Source organism: Schistocerca americana, chromosome X (genome assembly GCF_021461395.2).
Source record: "Schistocerca americana isolate TAMUIC-IGC-003095 chromosome X, iqSchAmer2.1, whole genome shotgun sequence".
NCBI classification, from domain to species: domain Eukaryota; kingdom Metazoa; phylum Arthropoda; class Insecta; order Orthoptera; family Acrididae; genus Schistocerca; species Schistocerca americana.
The window spans coordinates 193,949,032-193,963,081 of NC_060130.1; positions in this window are offsets into that span (position 1 = coordinate 193,949,032).

A 14,050-nucleotide genomic window follows, 5' to 3' on the forward strand; every position below is an offset into this window, starting at 1 on the left:
CATGAGTCCTCCATGTGCTGGAGTGCCTTCAAGAGAGGGGAGATCAAATCAGACCAACTGAAAATGGGGGAAAACAAAGCAGTCGTGGGAACGCAGCTTTGTTTCCTGAAGACAGAAGATGACCGGCGAGTAGGATCGTAAGAGGATCGACAATTCATCCTGATTGGCTCAAATGCCTTGGATATTCCAATGGATAATGGACATAGGGTGGACAGAAAATGGAAGAATGTGACCAAGGTTGCCCTAAACTCAACGACTGCTCAGAGCTTGCGACTGACAGCGTGGAACGGCATTCAACTGAAGGTAGAAGATCCGGATCCATAGGTTGTTCAGGAGCAGCTCCTGCCACCAGCGATCGGCCAGTTGATCGGCCCCCAGCAGTGCGCCTCGGCGACACAGAAGACGGCTGAGGATGGTTACCACCTGGCGGTGCTGTAGGTGAGACACACCGTGGCGAAGAAGGAGAGGAACTGGGTTGCTTTTTAGCCTTTTTGGAAACAGAACATTGAGATGAAGGAGGAACCGATGGTTGAGAAGTTGGGGTACGTAAAAAATCTTCACGAGTAGGCTTTTTTTTGGAAGTCTGGGTGTCTGATGTTGGGGTTCGAGATTTAGCAGAACCCAGTGAACGGTGAGCCATAGAGTGAGCAGGTGAGAGTGGGGAGGTTGAATGGCCGATCTTTGCACTGGCCGATCTGATGACCATGGCACTAAAGGTGAGATCACAAGTCTGAGTGGCTGCCTCCTTTGTTGGCCAAGGAGAGGCAAGGACAGTGCTGTATTTACCTGTGTGAGGCACAGTGGGCTTTCGAGTGGCGAATAACTTTCGAGCAGCAAAGGTCGACACCTTTTCCTTCACTCTGATTTCCTGAATGAGCCGTTCGTCTTTAAAAATGGGGTAATCTCTAGAGGAAGCAGCGTGGTCACCCATACAGTTGATGCAACGAGGGGATGGAGGTGGACAAGCACCCTCATGGGCATCCTTGCCACACGTAATGCATTTGGCCAGATTGGAACAGGACTGGCTGGTATGATTGAACCGCTGACACCGATAGCAATGCATAGGGTTTGGGATGTAAGGGCGAACAGAAATTATCTCATAGCCCGCTTTTGTGTTCGATGGGAGGTGAACTCTGTCAAATGTCAAGAAGACAGTACGGGTTGGAACGATGTTCGTGTCAACCCTTTTCATGACTCGATGAACAGCCGTGATGCCCTGGTCAGACAGGTAGTTTTGAATTTCCTCGTCGGACAATCCGTCGAGGGAGCGTGTATAAACGACCCCACGTGATGAATTTAAAGTGTGGTGCACTTCCACCAGGACAGGGAAGGTGTGTAGCAGTGAAGTATGCAGCAATTTTTGTGCCTGTAGGGCACTGACTGATTCTAACAACAAGGTGCCATTTCATAATCTGGAACAAGACTTTACAGGACCTGCAATTGCATCGACACCTTTCTGAATAATGAAAGGGTTGACTGTGGAGAAGTCGTGACCTTCGTCAGACCGAGAAACAACAAGGAACTGTGGCAACGATGGAAGAACTTACGCTTGTGAGCAGACATAGTAGATGATGAGGAAACCATTGCGGAAGTATCCCCCATGATTACCGGCACCTCCGATGGAGCGCTCCTTCCTTGTGGGGGCCCTCTCTGAGGGCACTCCCGCCTTAGGTAATTTTTCACACCTCAGGTCACATCTCCCGAGAAATGGACGGAGGGACCAATCGGCACTTTTGGAAGGTATCAGCTTGGGTAATCACCCCTCCCTGGGCCTGGCCATTACTAGGGGTTAAGTAGGCGTTGCCCTGTCACCAGCTACGCATAGGAATGCGTGGGTCGGCCTTCAGACATGCACAGGGAGGAAAAAAGAGGAAGGGAAAAACAAAGAAAGGGAAGAAAAAGGAAAGAAGTGAGGTCTCAAGCGCTGCAGCGGAGAAAAGGGTAAAGAGAAGAGGTAAGGAAAAAAGAAGGACAAGGACTTGCCAGCAGAGAAAGTGAAGAAGAGAGACTGTTTTACATTTTAGAGCATCCATCTCCGGACGAAGGCAAAAAAATACTCCCAGAGGGGGAGAAAGGGAAGGAAAGAGGCATTGGTGAGGAGAGGAAGGGGGGGGGCAAAGATGGGGGATGGGGAAGGATTCGGAAAAGGAAGGTATGCACCCCGGAAAGGAAGGAGGGCAACATTAGCTCGGGGTCCCGTGCTCGCTTCGCACGTATCCACAAAAGAGTTGTGGACCCTCTGGGGGGGTCTCGTCCTTCTGTAGCCTTATGTTCCTCGCATGGTGTAGCGAGGGAGGGAAACGATTTAGTGTCATATCTGTCAGCATTGTACTCGATCTCGCCCTTCGTAGAGACTGCTGACGGTGTATGGTCACCAGCGAGAGATGACTTAGTCCACTTCATTGCAGGTCATCTGCCCTGATGCCACCCTCTCCGATCAGGGGCTCCCCCATGGGCAACACCCAACCACAGCAAAGGCCACCTGGCATGATGACCATTGCCAGGAGTCCTGATGCTGCAGGAAGACAGACATCTACTTCTTGGTATACATGGGGAGTTTACAGTTCAGGCATCAGCAGTGCGATCATTGTGTTGTCAGGGGGCTACTACCAAATGGGTACATGACGGCCCCACTACAACGGACTGGCTACCATGCTGGATAGTGGGTGCAGAGAAATACAATACTGTCATGAGGGCGAAGGAGGACAGGAGGCAACGGAAGCAGATGACATACCCCGTAAAGTGTCCTTGCCCAAATAGTTGAGTTGCAGGTGGAGATGCAAAGCCATGACAAGAGGTTCAAGAGATCGAATCTAAGGTCACTATGGATAACTCTCGCACCACGTAAGGTGTCCTTCCCCATATGGCCGGCACTTCTGTAGAATTTGGAAAGTGGCAGGTCAAACCATAAAATGGGACCTGAACGCATAGGGCCAAAAAGTGTGAGATTCCTTTTAGTCACCTTTTATGACAGGCAGGGATACCTCGGGCGTATTCTAACCCCCAGACCCATTGGGGGATCTCTGAACAGTCAAAGGGACTGTGTCTGTGATACAATATCCACAGTCAATATCTATCTTTAGGAGTTCTGGGAACCTGGGTGGTGCAAAACTTTTTTGATGTTTGTATAATCAGAACCAGCCAAGACTAAACCTTGTTAAGACAAGTCTGTGCATTTCATCTGTGGGGTGGAGCAACTCATTGTGAGCTACATATAGTATGGTCAGGAACCAGATTAAAGCACTGTTATGCTACTAAATGTCTAGGTTCAAATCAGGTAAATCTGGTGGTACAGACATCAACGTGAGTTAATTGTATTGCCTCCTGGATCACTATAGCATGTTTCCAGGCATGAGACATCGGCAGTTATGTTGGAAGATGCCATCACTGGCAGAAAGAACTCAAGCATGAAGGAATGTAAATGGTCTACAACAGTGTCCATATACTCCATAGCTTTAATGTGTCTTTGATTATTACCATACTTCCCATGAAAAACAAGGTGAATGTCCAGCAGAGAATTAAAGTACTTCCACTGGCCTGCATACTTCGTGCAACAAATGATTCAAGCAGCCGTTTGTCTGGATGACTGTATATCTAGACACAATCACTGATCTTGTGTAACAAGAAATGTGATCCATCTAACTAAGCAAGACATTTACACTGATTCATGGTCTAATCTCTCTGCTGCTGTGGCCACTGCAATCACAACTGGCAGTGTCATTGGGTCAACACGTAAACACACAAGGGTTGTCTGTTGTGGAGGTTTATTTTCAATAATGTGCACGAAACTATGTATCCCTTAACACTGTTCAGCACTGTACTGTGTCATCAGATCTACCACTGAGCACTCCATGTCCGCCTTTACAGAGCTGGCAAGTCTCTGACCTCCACATTCTACGATCAGCCATGGACATTCAGCATCTTGTCACCTACCAGTGCTTTCGCCATCCTTCAACCACCACTTTCTGTAGGTGCTCATAACAGTTGCATGTTATAGGTGACCTTGGGGTGGACAGTTGGCTATGATGTCAGGATGGGAGACAGTGGGGAGTTGAGGCTGGTTAGTAGGCTGGTGAAGGATGAGAGGGAAGAGACTGTCAAAATTAATGTTTTATTTTGCACCGTTACATTATCACTGTATCTATACTGCGAGATGGCCTTGCGCCATTCTATGGGTGTCAGCAATGCATGAAGGTGAAGAGTAATCTTGCAGAGGTAGCCAATCCTGCAAATGAGTTACTGCACCCAGGCAGCCTCTGCATGTGGCACAGAGGCATGTCCACTATGGTGGTGAGAAACAGCTGCTGTGCATGGGCTGCAATTTGTGGCCTTGTTGCCCCCATGACAGGAGTTGGGCTGCTGCTGGAGTGAGCCAGGAAGGTCTGCTGCACTGTGGTACTACGTCTGAAGCACGGACTCCATGTCGTCTCCTTGTCTGCTATAGCCCTGTGCTCATGTGCAACTGCTGCCTGAGTAAAACTGCTACAAAATTGATGACACTGATGGGGGAAAAGAATCGCAACACCAAAAAATAATTGTATGCTCTATAACTATTTATTTGCACTTTGTTACCTATATATGTTTGGTTGGTTGGTTTGTTTAAAGGTGGGAGAAGGGACAAAACTACAAGGTCATTGGTCCCTTGTTCCTAATAAAATAATGCCAAAAGTGTGAGAATGAAATGGACAAAACATGTAACACAAAACGGAAAGAAAGGAAAAGCCACAAGAGTGAAGGGAAGGCAATGAACACTAAAAGGAACAAAAGAGGACAAGGAAACACAACAGAGACGCTAGAAACAGGAGAGAGTAAAACATGAAAGCAAATTACAGTGGCTAGCCAACCACGAGAATAAAAAGGGAAAGCTAGTCACTCAGCAATACATTAAAACCTCCACCCTAAAAGCACTAGGGTGGAGGACACAAAGGGACAAAGGACATGCACTAAAACCTAGATAGAAGTATAAAACACACTCTCATGGATAAAATGTAAAACTGAAGCTGCTACGGAGGCATTGTTGACCAACACGAAAGGCAGGGTGCTGGGAAAGTTAAAAGTCTGCTGCAGAGTGGCTAAAAGTGGGCAGTCCAGCAAGAGGTGGACGACTGTCATTTGTGGCTACAGTGACACTGAGGTGGGTCTTCGCAATGGAGTAACCATGCGTTAGTCACGTATGGCCAATACGGAGTCGGCAGAGGACAACTGATTCCCTGTGAGAGGCCTGCGTGGAAGAATCCCACACATTCATAGTCTCCTTAATGACATGCAGTTTACTGTGCATGCTGTTATCCATTCCGTCTCCCAAAGCCGGAAAACCCTGTGGTGTAAGACAGAATGCAGGTCAGCTTTGAAGATGCCTATCTCCAGAAGCAGTTTCTGCATTGCCTGTTTGGCTAGCCTGTCAGCAAGTTCTTTGCCAGGGATTCTGATGTGTCCTGAGGTCCACACAAACACCACGGAATGGCAGGACTGTTCCCGAGAATAGATAGACTCCAGAATGGACACCACCAGAGGGTGGCGAGGGTAGCACTGGTCGATAGCTTGTAGGCTGCTCAATGAGTCAGCACACAGGAGAAATGACTGGACGTACTCAAAAGCACGAGATATGGCCGCCAGCTCTGAAGTGAAAACACTGCAGTCAACTGGCAAGGAGTGCTGCTCAACATGCCCTCCACAAACATATGCGAAGGCTACGTGACCATCAGCTATTGAGCCATCAGTGTAAACCGCTTCAGAGCCCGGAACACGTCAAGAATCATGAGGAAGTGACAGCGGAGAGCCACAAGGTTAACAGAGTCCTTAGGGCCATGCAAAAGGTCCAGAAGAAGCTGCAGCCAAGGTGTACACCATGGAGGGATACATGAACGAACTGCAAACAGAGGTGGGAAAGGGAAGGACTCCAGTTTGGAGAGAAGGGACCACACGTGAACCACAATCGTTAGCCCAGATCTGGGCCATCGATGTGAGAGATGGACTGCCGCGGGAAGGAAAACGAGATGGTAATTCGGATGCTCAGGGAAACGATGAATGTGTGCAGCAAGTTTAATCTGCAGTGGAGGGACAACAGCCTCCAACAGGACACTGGTCACTGGACTCGTACTAAAAGCTCCTCACGCTAATGTAATCCCACAGTGGTGCACAGGGTTGATTAAATGCAATGTTGAAGGCGCTGCTGAACCATAAACCACTACCATAGTCAATTCAGGATTGGACAAGGGCTCTGTAGAGGCTGCAGCAGTGTAGAGCGATCTGCACCCAAATTGTTGTTGCTTAGGCAACGGAGGGCATTGAGGTGCTGCCAGAACTTCTGCTTAAAGCTGAGAAAGATGAGGGAGCCAAGTCAATTGAGCATCGAAAAACAGTCCTAGGAATTGATATGTCTCCACTACAGTTAGTGGATCATCATTAAGGTAAAGTGCGGCTTCCGGATGAACAGTACAACGCCAACTGAAGTGCATGAGACACGACTTTGCGGCTGATAACTGGAAGCCATGGGCTAGAGCCCATTACTGCGCTGTGTGGATGGCTCCCTGTAGGCGCCGCTTGGCAACAACAGTAATTTAGCAGCAGTACAAAATGCACAAGTCGTCTGCATACAGCAAAGGTGAGACAGACGGCCCGACAGCTGCTGCTAGACCATAAATGGCCACTAAAAATAGAGACACACTCAATACAGAGCCTTGAGGGTCTCCATTCTCCTGGATATGGATGGAACTATTGGGAGGCCTCAACTTGGACACGGAAAGTATGGAGCGACAGGAAGTTTTGGATAAAAATCGGGAGTGGTCCATGGAGATCCCACTCATTCAATGTGGCAAGGATATTATGTTGCCAAGTCATGTCGTATGCTTTACCTAAGTCAAAAAAGACGGCAATCGTGTTGCCATCTAGAAAAGGCTGTTCGGATGGCAGACTCTATGGACACAAGATTATCAGTGGTAGAGCGACCCTGGCGAAAGCCGCCCTGACGTGGAGCCAGCAAGCCACGTGACTCCAGGACCCAACCCAACCGCCGACATACCATACATTCCAGCAACTTACAAAGAACGTTGGTGAGGCTGATGGGCTGATAGCTATTCACATTGAGCGTGTTTTTACCGGGTTTGAGCACCGGAATGATGGTGCTCTCCCACCATTGCAACGGAAAGATGCCATAGCAGCAGAGCCGGTTGAAGGTGACAAGAAGATGTCGCTTGTAGTCAGATCAGAGATGTTTAATTATATGGCTGTGGATGCGATCAGGCCCAGGAGCTGTGTCAGGGCCATGTGCAAGGGCACTGAGGAGCTCCCACTCTGTAAATGGGGTGTGATAGGATTCACTGCAGCATGTAGTGAATGAGAGGACATTCCCTTCCAGCTGCCGTTTGAGTGTGCGAAAGGCTGGAGGGTAATTCTCCAACGTAGAGGCTTGGGCACAGTGCTCGGCAATCGTGTTTGCGTTGGTACATAACTCGCCGTTTATGGTAACGCCGAGGACAGCTGTTGGGGCCTGGTACCCGAAAAGATGTTTGATCTTTGCCCAGACTTGCGAAGGTGATGTGTGGCACCCAGTGGTGGAGAATTATCTCTGCCAACACTCCTTCTTCCATTGTTTGATAAGGTAGTGAACACAGCACGGAGCCGTTTAAAAGCTGTGAGGTGCTCCACGGAAGGGTGCCGCTTATGCCGCTGTAGAACTCACTGACACTCCTTAATTGCTTTAGCGACTTCCGGTGACCACCGAGGGACTGCCTTACGCCTTGGGCAGCCTGAAGAGCAGGGGATCACGTTTTCTGCCACAGAAACAATTGTGCTAGTCACCTGCTCAACCATCACATCCATGTTACCATGTGGGGGAGATTAAGCAGTGACAGCAGAGCTTAAAGGTCCCCCAGTCCACCTTGTTCAAAGCCCATCTGGGCAGGTGTCCTCGTGCTTGGCGCTGGGGCAGTGACAGGAAGATGGGGAAGTGGTCACCACCACACAGGTTGTCATGTGCTCTCCAGTGGATAGATGGGAGAAGTCCTGTGGTGCAAATTGATAAATCAATGGCTGAGTAACTGCCATGAGCCACACTGAAATGTGTGGGGGCACGTGTATTTAAGACGTAGCTGTTGAATTGCAACAGTAAAGTTTTGACATCTCTGCCAGTAAGCATGGTACCACCCCACAAGGGGTTATGGACATTAAAATCTCCCAGAAGTAGGAAAGGTTTAGGGAGTTGATCAACTAGTGCAGCTAATACATTCAGGGGTACTGCACCATCTGGAGGAAGATATACATTGCAGACAGTTATTTCCTGCATCATCTTTATTCTGACAGCCACAGCTTCAAGAGGGATTTGAAGGGGCACAGTTTCACTACAGCTTGAGTGTAGGACATAATCGCAAACTCCACCTGACACACTATTATCGTCACTATGGTTCCTGTAATATCCCTTATAGCTGCAGAGGGAAGGGGTTCGCATTGCTGGGAACCAGGTGTCTTGGAGGGCAATGCAGATAGCAGGTGTAAAGCTTAACAGTTGCCGTAGCTCAGCCAGGTGGTGGAAAAACAAGCTGCAATTCGACTCGAGGATTACACCGTGAGCCTGGGAAGGCAGGGAACATTCAATGAGGCAGTTTAAGCCTCAAGGTCATCTGCTGCCACTGATTTATAGCCTGAGCAGTCTATAACCATTGTGTTTGAGGGTCTAGCGAGCTCTACGACCTCAGTGGACACCAAACTCTTCCCCCCCTCCCTCCCCCCCCCCCATTCTCAGCCACAGAGGTTGTAGGTAGCGGTGGTGTGGATGCTACCACGATTTCCTTGGTTTTATGGGTTTTCTTCTTGGATTCCTCTTGTTGCTCCTTGGGTTTCCCTGGCTGGGAGGACTTCACTGGCTCAGTCTCTGGGACTGAGGATGAGTGTGAAGCACTACAACCAGCTGCATCTGGTCTCTTCAGCCACTGGCGGGTGTCATCTTCCCCACTAGAAGAAACCTGGGAAGGGAGTGACCCAAGGGACCCCTTCCTAGACTTAAGCTTCTCTGGCTAAGAAGTAGGGAAGGGTGTCCCCGATGGTTGGGGGGTGTTGCTCCTGAAGTAGGTGGTGCAGGAGCAACAGGAAGGGAAGTGCCCCCCACCATCAAGGGGTGGGCAGGTGTAGTCTTCCACCTCTGAGAGGTGACCTTGGTTGGCGGAGCTGATGGTGCCAGAACTGTTGTAGTGGCGGCATAAGACAATGTCATATGCACAGGATGCAGGTGTTCAAATTTCCTTTTAACCTCAGTGTAGGTCGGTCGGTCGGTCGGTCCAGGGTCTTGTACTCCATGATTTTCCTTTCTTTCTGGAGAATCCTGCAGTCAGGTGAGCAAGGCGAATGGTGCTCTCCGCAGTTGACACAGATGGGAGGCAGGGCACATGGAGTATTGGGATGTGATGGGCGTCCACAATCTCGATATGTGATGCTGGAAGTACAGTAGGAAGACATAAGCCGAACTTCCAGCATTTAAAGCACCACATCAGGGGAGGAATATAAGGCTTTACATCAGACCAGTAGACCATCACCTTGACATTCTCGGGCAATGTATCACCCTCAAAGGCCAAGATGAAGGCACCGATGGGAATCTGATTATACTTCGGACCCCGGTAGACATGCTAGACAAAATTTACACCTCGCGGCTCTGAACTGGCGCGCAGCTCATTGTCAGACTACAAAAGAAGGTCTCTGTGAAATACGATACCCTGGACCATATTTAAGCTTTTAAGGGACATGATGGTTACAGGAACATCTCTCCAGCTTGTCACAAGCGAGTAAGTCCAGTGATTGGGCAGAGGATGCTGTTTTGATCAAGACTGATTGAGATCTCATTTTGGATAAGCCCGCTACCTCCCTGAACTTGTCCTCTAAATGCGCAACAAAAAACTGAGATTTCATCATCATAAAAGATTCCCCATCAGCTCTCGAACATACAAGGTACTGGGGTGACTAAGGTCCACTGCCAACCTTAGCCTGATTTTCCTCCCATGGTGTGGGTGGGGAGGGGAACAATTTTGATTCGTACTTCTGTGTGTTGAATTGAGCTTGTGATTGCTTAGAGACTGCTGGTGTTTGACCACCAGCAAAAGATGATGGACTATGCTTCATCACGTGTCATTCACCCTGATGCCACCCACACTACATCTACATCTACATCCATACTCTGCAAGCCACCTGACGGTGTGTGGCGGAGGGTACCTTGAGTACCTCTATCGGTTCTCCCTTCTATTCCAGTCTCGTATTGTTATTGGAAAGAAGGATTGTTGGTATGCCTCTGTGTGGGCTCTAATCTCTCTGATTTTATCCTCATGGTCTCTTCGCGAGATATACGTAGGAGGGAGCAATATACTGCTTGACTCTTCGGTGAAGGTATGTTCTCGAAACTTTGACAAAAGCCCATACCAAGCTACTGAGCGTCTCTCCTGCAGAGTCTTCCACTGTAGTTTATCTGTCATCTCCGTAACGCTTTCGCAATTACTAAATGATCCTGTAACGAAGCGCGCTGCTCTCCGTTGGATCTTCTCTATCTCTTCTATCAACCCTATCTGGTACGGATCCCACACTGCTGAGCAGTATTGAAGCAGTGGGAGAAAAAGCGTACTCTAACCTACTTCCTTTGTTTTCGGATTGCATTTCCTTAGGATTCTTCCAATGAATCTCAGTCTGGCATCTGCTTTACCGACGATCAACATTATATGATCATTCCATTTTAAATCACTCCTAGTGCGTACTCCCAGATAATTTTTGGTATTAACTGCTTCCAGTTGCTGACCTGCTATTTTGTAGCTAAATGATAAAGGATCTATCTTTCTGTGTATTCGCAGCACATTAAACTTGTCTACATTGAGATTCAATTGCCATTCCCTGCACCATGCGTCAATTTGCTGCAGATCCTCCTGCATTTGAGTACAATTTTCCATTGTTACAACCTCTCGATATACCACAGCATCATCTGCAAAAAGCCTCAGTGAACTTCTGATGTCATCCACAAGGTCATTTATGTATATTGTGAATAGCAACGGTCCTATGACACTGCCCTGCGGCACACCTGAAATCACTCTTACTTCGGAAGAATTCTCCCCATTGAGAATGACATGCTGCGTCCTGTTATCTAGGAACTCCTCAATCCAATCACACAATTGGTCTGATAGTCCATGTGCTCTTACTTTGTTCATTAAACGACTGTGGGGAACTGTATCGAACGACCAGGGGCCCTCCCCACTGGTGCCACCCAGCTGCAGTAAAGGCCACCTGGCAGGATGGCCATTGCTGGGAGTTCAGATGCCCCAGTGGGATCGGCATCTACCCCTTGGCATACGTGGGGAGTTAATGGCACAGGCATCAGCAGAGCAGTCCCTGTGTGGTCAGGGGGCTACAACCAACAGGGTACATGGCAGCCCCACCAAAATGGACTGGCTACCGTGCTGGATATCAGGTGCAAAGAAGTCAACACAAAAACTGATACTGCATAGTGCATGGTGGAAAATGCACCAAGGAAGGTGTCCTCACCCAAGAGATGGAGAATGGGCAGGACTGCAATGTGACAATGAGAAAGTGGGTTAAAGATCTCAATGCACAATGGACATGATGCACCTTGTAAGATGCCCTTCACCAATTGGCTCGCTCTTCAGGAAAATTTTGAAGAATGGAGGTCAAATCCTACAGGGGACCATCACATATGGGTTTTATATTTTGGGAAATACCATTTTGACTATCTGTGTAATTTGAAAATGTATCCCAAGCCAAAACTTGTCAATGAGTAAATGAAAGTGAAATTTTTAACTTTTTCTGTTTTTCCATTGTATTGTATATTTGCTTCATTATTCTGTCCCAGCTCATATGTATGTACAATGACCTTGCATATTCTGTTGGTATAATCCTCTATGGCTTGTCAATGCCTCCTTGTAATAGCTCTCAATCATTCCTGAAAGAACATTGCACAGCTCTGCTTCTTGTACCTCTTGAGAAACCCCTACTTTACCTGCTCAAACATTTATGATTTCTTAATGCCTCTGTATATCCCACAGTAGTTTTCAATTCTACCACTAGATGTAATTTTGACACCCACAACAACTGAACATTGGACTAATCACCAATACCTGCTGACATCATTGGGTCCTCAACAAAGACCACCACATCCTCAGATGACCTTCCAGGAAAGGGGGTCTAGCAGCAGCTGATCTATTACTTGGTCTGGTGCCTGGAGCAATGCCATTTCCTCATCCTTAACTGCAGTTTGCCCCCATTACTGTTTTATCTGCTGACAACTGTACTACCTTTTCTTTCAAAACATGAACTGCCTTAATCTCCAAACTGCGTCATGTGTGCCTGCCATTGCAACATATTTACTCCTCATCCATACACAATACCCAAAGTATAAATATGCAACAGTTCACAACCTGGAAAAATAAATAACAAATTACAAACCATACCTTATCATTAACACTCTACACTCCATATATAGCCTTGCAACATGACCATATTGTAGCATGTAAAGCAAGTTACATGTACTGACTCAGCCCACACTGCAGAATTCCCAAGCAGATTATATTGTGAATATCAACAGGCTCCAAACACTGAGCCTTACCATTGTCCTGAAACTCAGACACATTATCCATTTGCTCTGATCTAAACCAAATAACGTCAAGTAATTTAAAGGGGGAGGGGGAGAGAAAGGGGGCAGAGGGAGGGGGTTCAGAGGGAGGGGGGCAGAGGGATGGGGGCAGAGGGATGGGGGCAGAGGGAGGGGGGCAGAGGGAGGGGGGCAGAAGGAGGGGGGCAGAGAGTTTCCTATGATCTTCAAAGATTCCTGCTGCAACACCTTTGAAGGGAAGTTTTTAACTATGGAAGAAGAAACCACTCTGGACTACAGGAGGGCTGCCACTGAAGAGGAGACAGACTTCAGGAATACAGTCTTCAGTGTTACCCAGCAGCAGTTTTTGGTTACACGGATATGCATTTTCAGACTGCTTTTATTTTGCTAATTGCTTTGTTTCATGGTAAATATTTTTTCTTCCCGAAGGCTTATTCTTCCACTTCCTGCTCCTGTAGAATTATCATTCCACCATCTTGCTAATCAGTGATATCACACACAAAATACTAGATAGTGAGTAATAGTATAGGTCAGGGATGAAACTGTGGGAGATGTCACTGTCAAAGCTATCGAGATGGTCAGTCAGGAAATGGAATACTCCTCTCAAAGAGCTCTCCAGGACTAATTAATTTTTCATTGGACTACAAAAACATCATACTGCTGAGCAGAATTAAAATGAAGAAGGCTGATTGTGGTACCTTTGTCAGTGTAGAAAATGCGGCACATTACTGGTTTATAGATGTCTGACAATTTCTCTAAAAGGTTCAGTAGTTTTGAAACATTGCAAGAGCAGCAATTTGCTCTCATTTCTCCATACCTGTTACTGCGGTTCAGTTGTATCCAGGAGCTTGGCCTGTATTCTGTGAATAAAGCTGACAGGAACACATTCTTCAGATTCATTAATGGTTGTATACAGATTGAGTATTTTGATTATCTGAAAAACATGTGTAGCAGTTAGAACCATAGAAAAAAAAAATGCAGTAATAACTAGAGAAGAAATATTCATTTCAATTAATGGCTGTACTACTACTACTACTACTACTACATTTGCAATGATTATGTATGAGACAGACAAAACTGTTCCTCAAAGCAGAATTTCAGAAGGAAGAACTAATTGTACCTACAAATAGTACATAATTCAGAGACAACAGCTGATACTCATTAAGACTTCAAGCGCATAAAATTCAGATTATATTCTGTCTTCAAGTATCATGTCACCATATCTGACAAACAAATGCCAACACATTTGTGTTCTGACACTGACAATGGCAGATATCATTAGCGATGAAAGACCCATGTCTTTGTCACAGGAGGAGACAATTCGATTTACCAATATACATGGATGCCTGCAGTGCTGTGTATGTCACGAAGTATTTAATTTTGCCAATATGTATACCATACAACATGATTGTACGAAGACATCCTGAAAAGCAATGCCTCTGAATTTTCTACATGAAA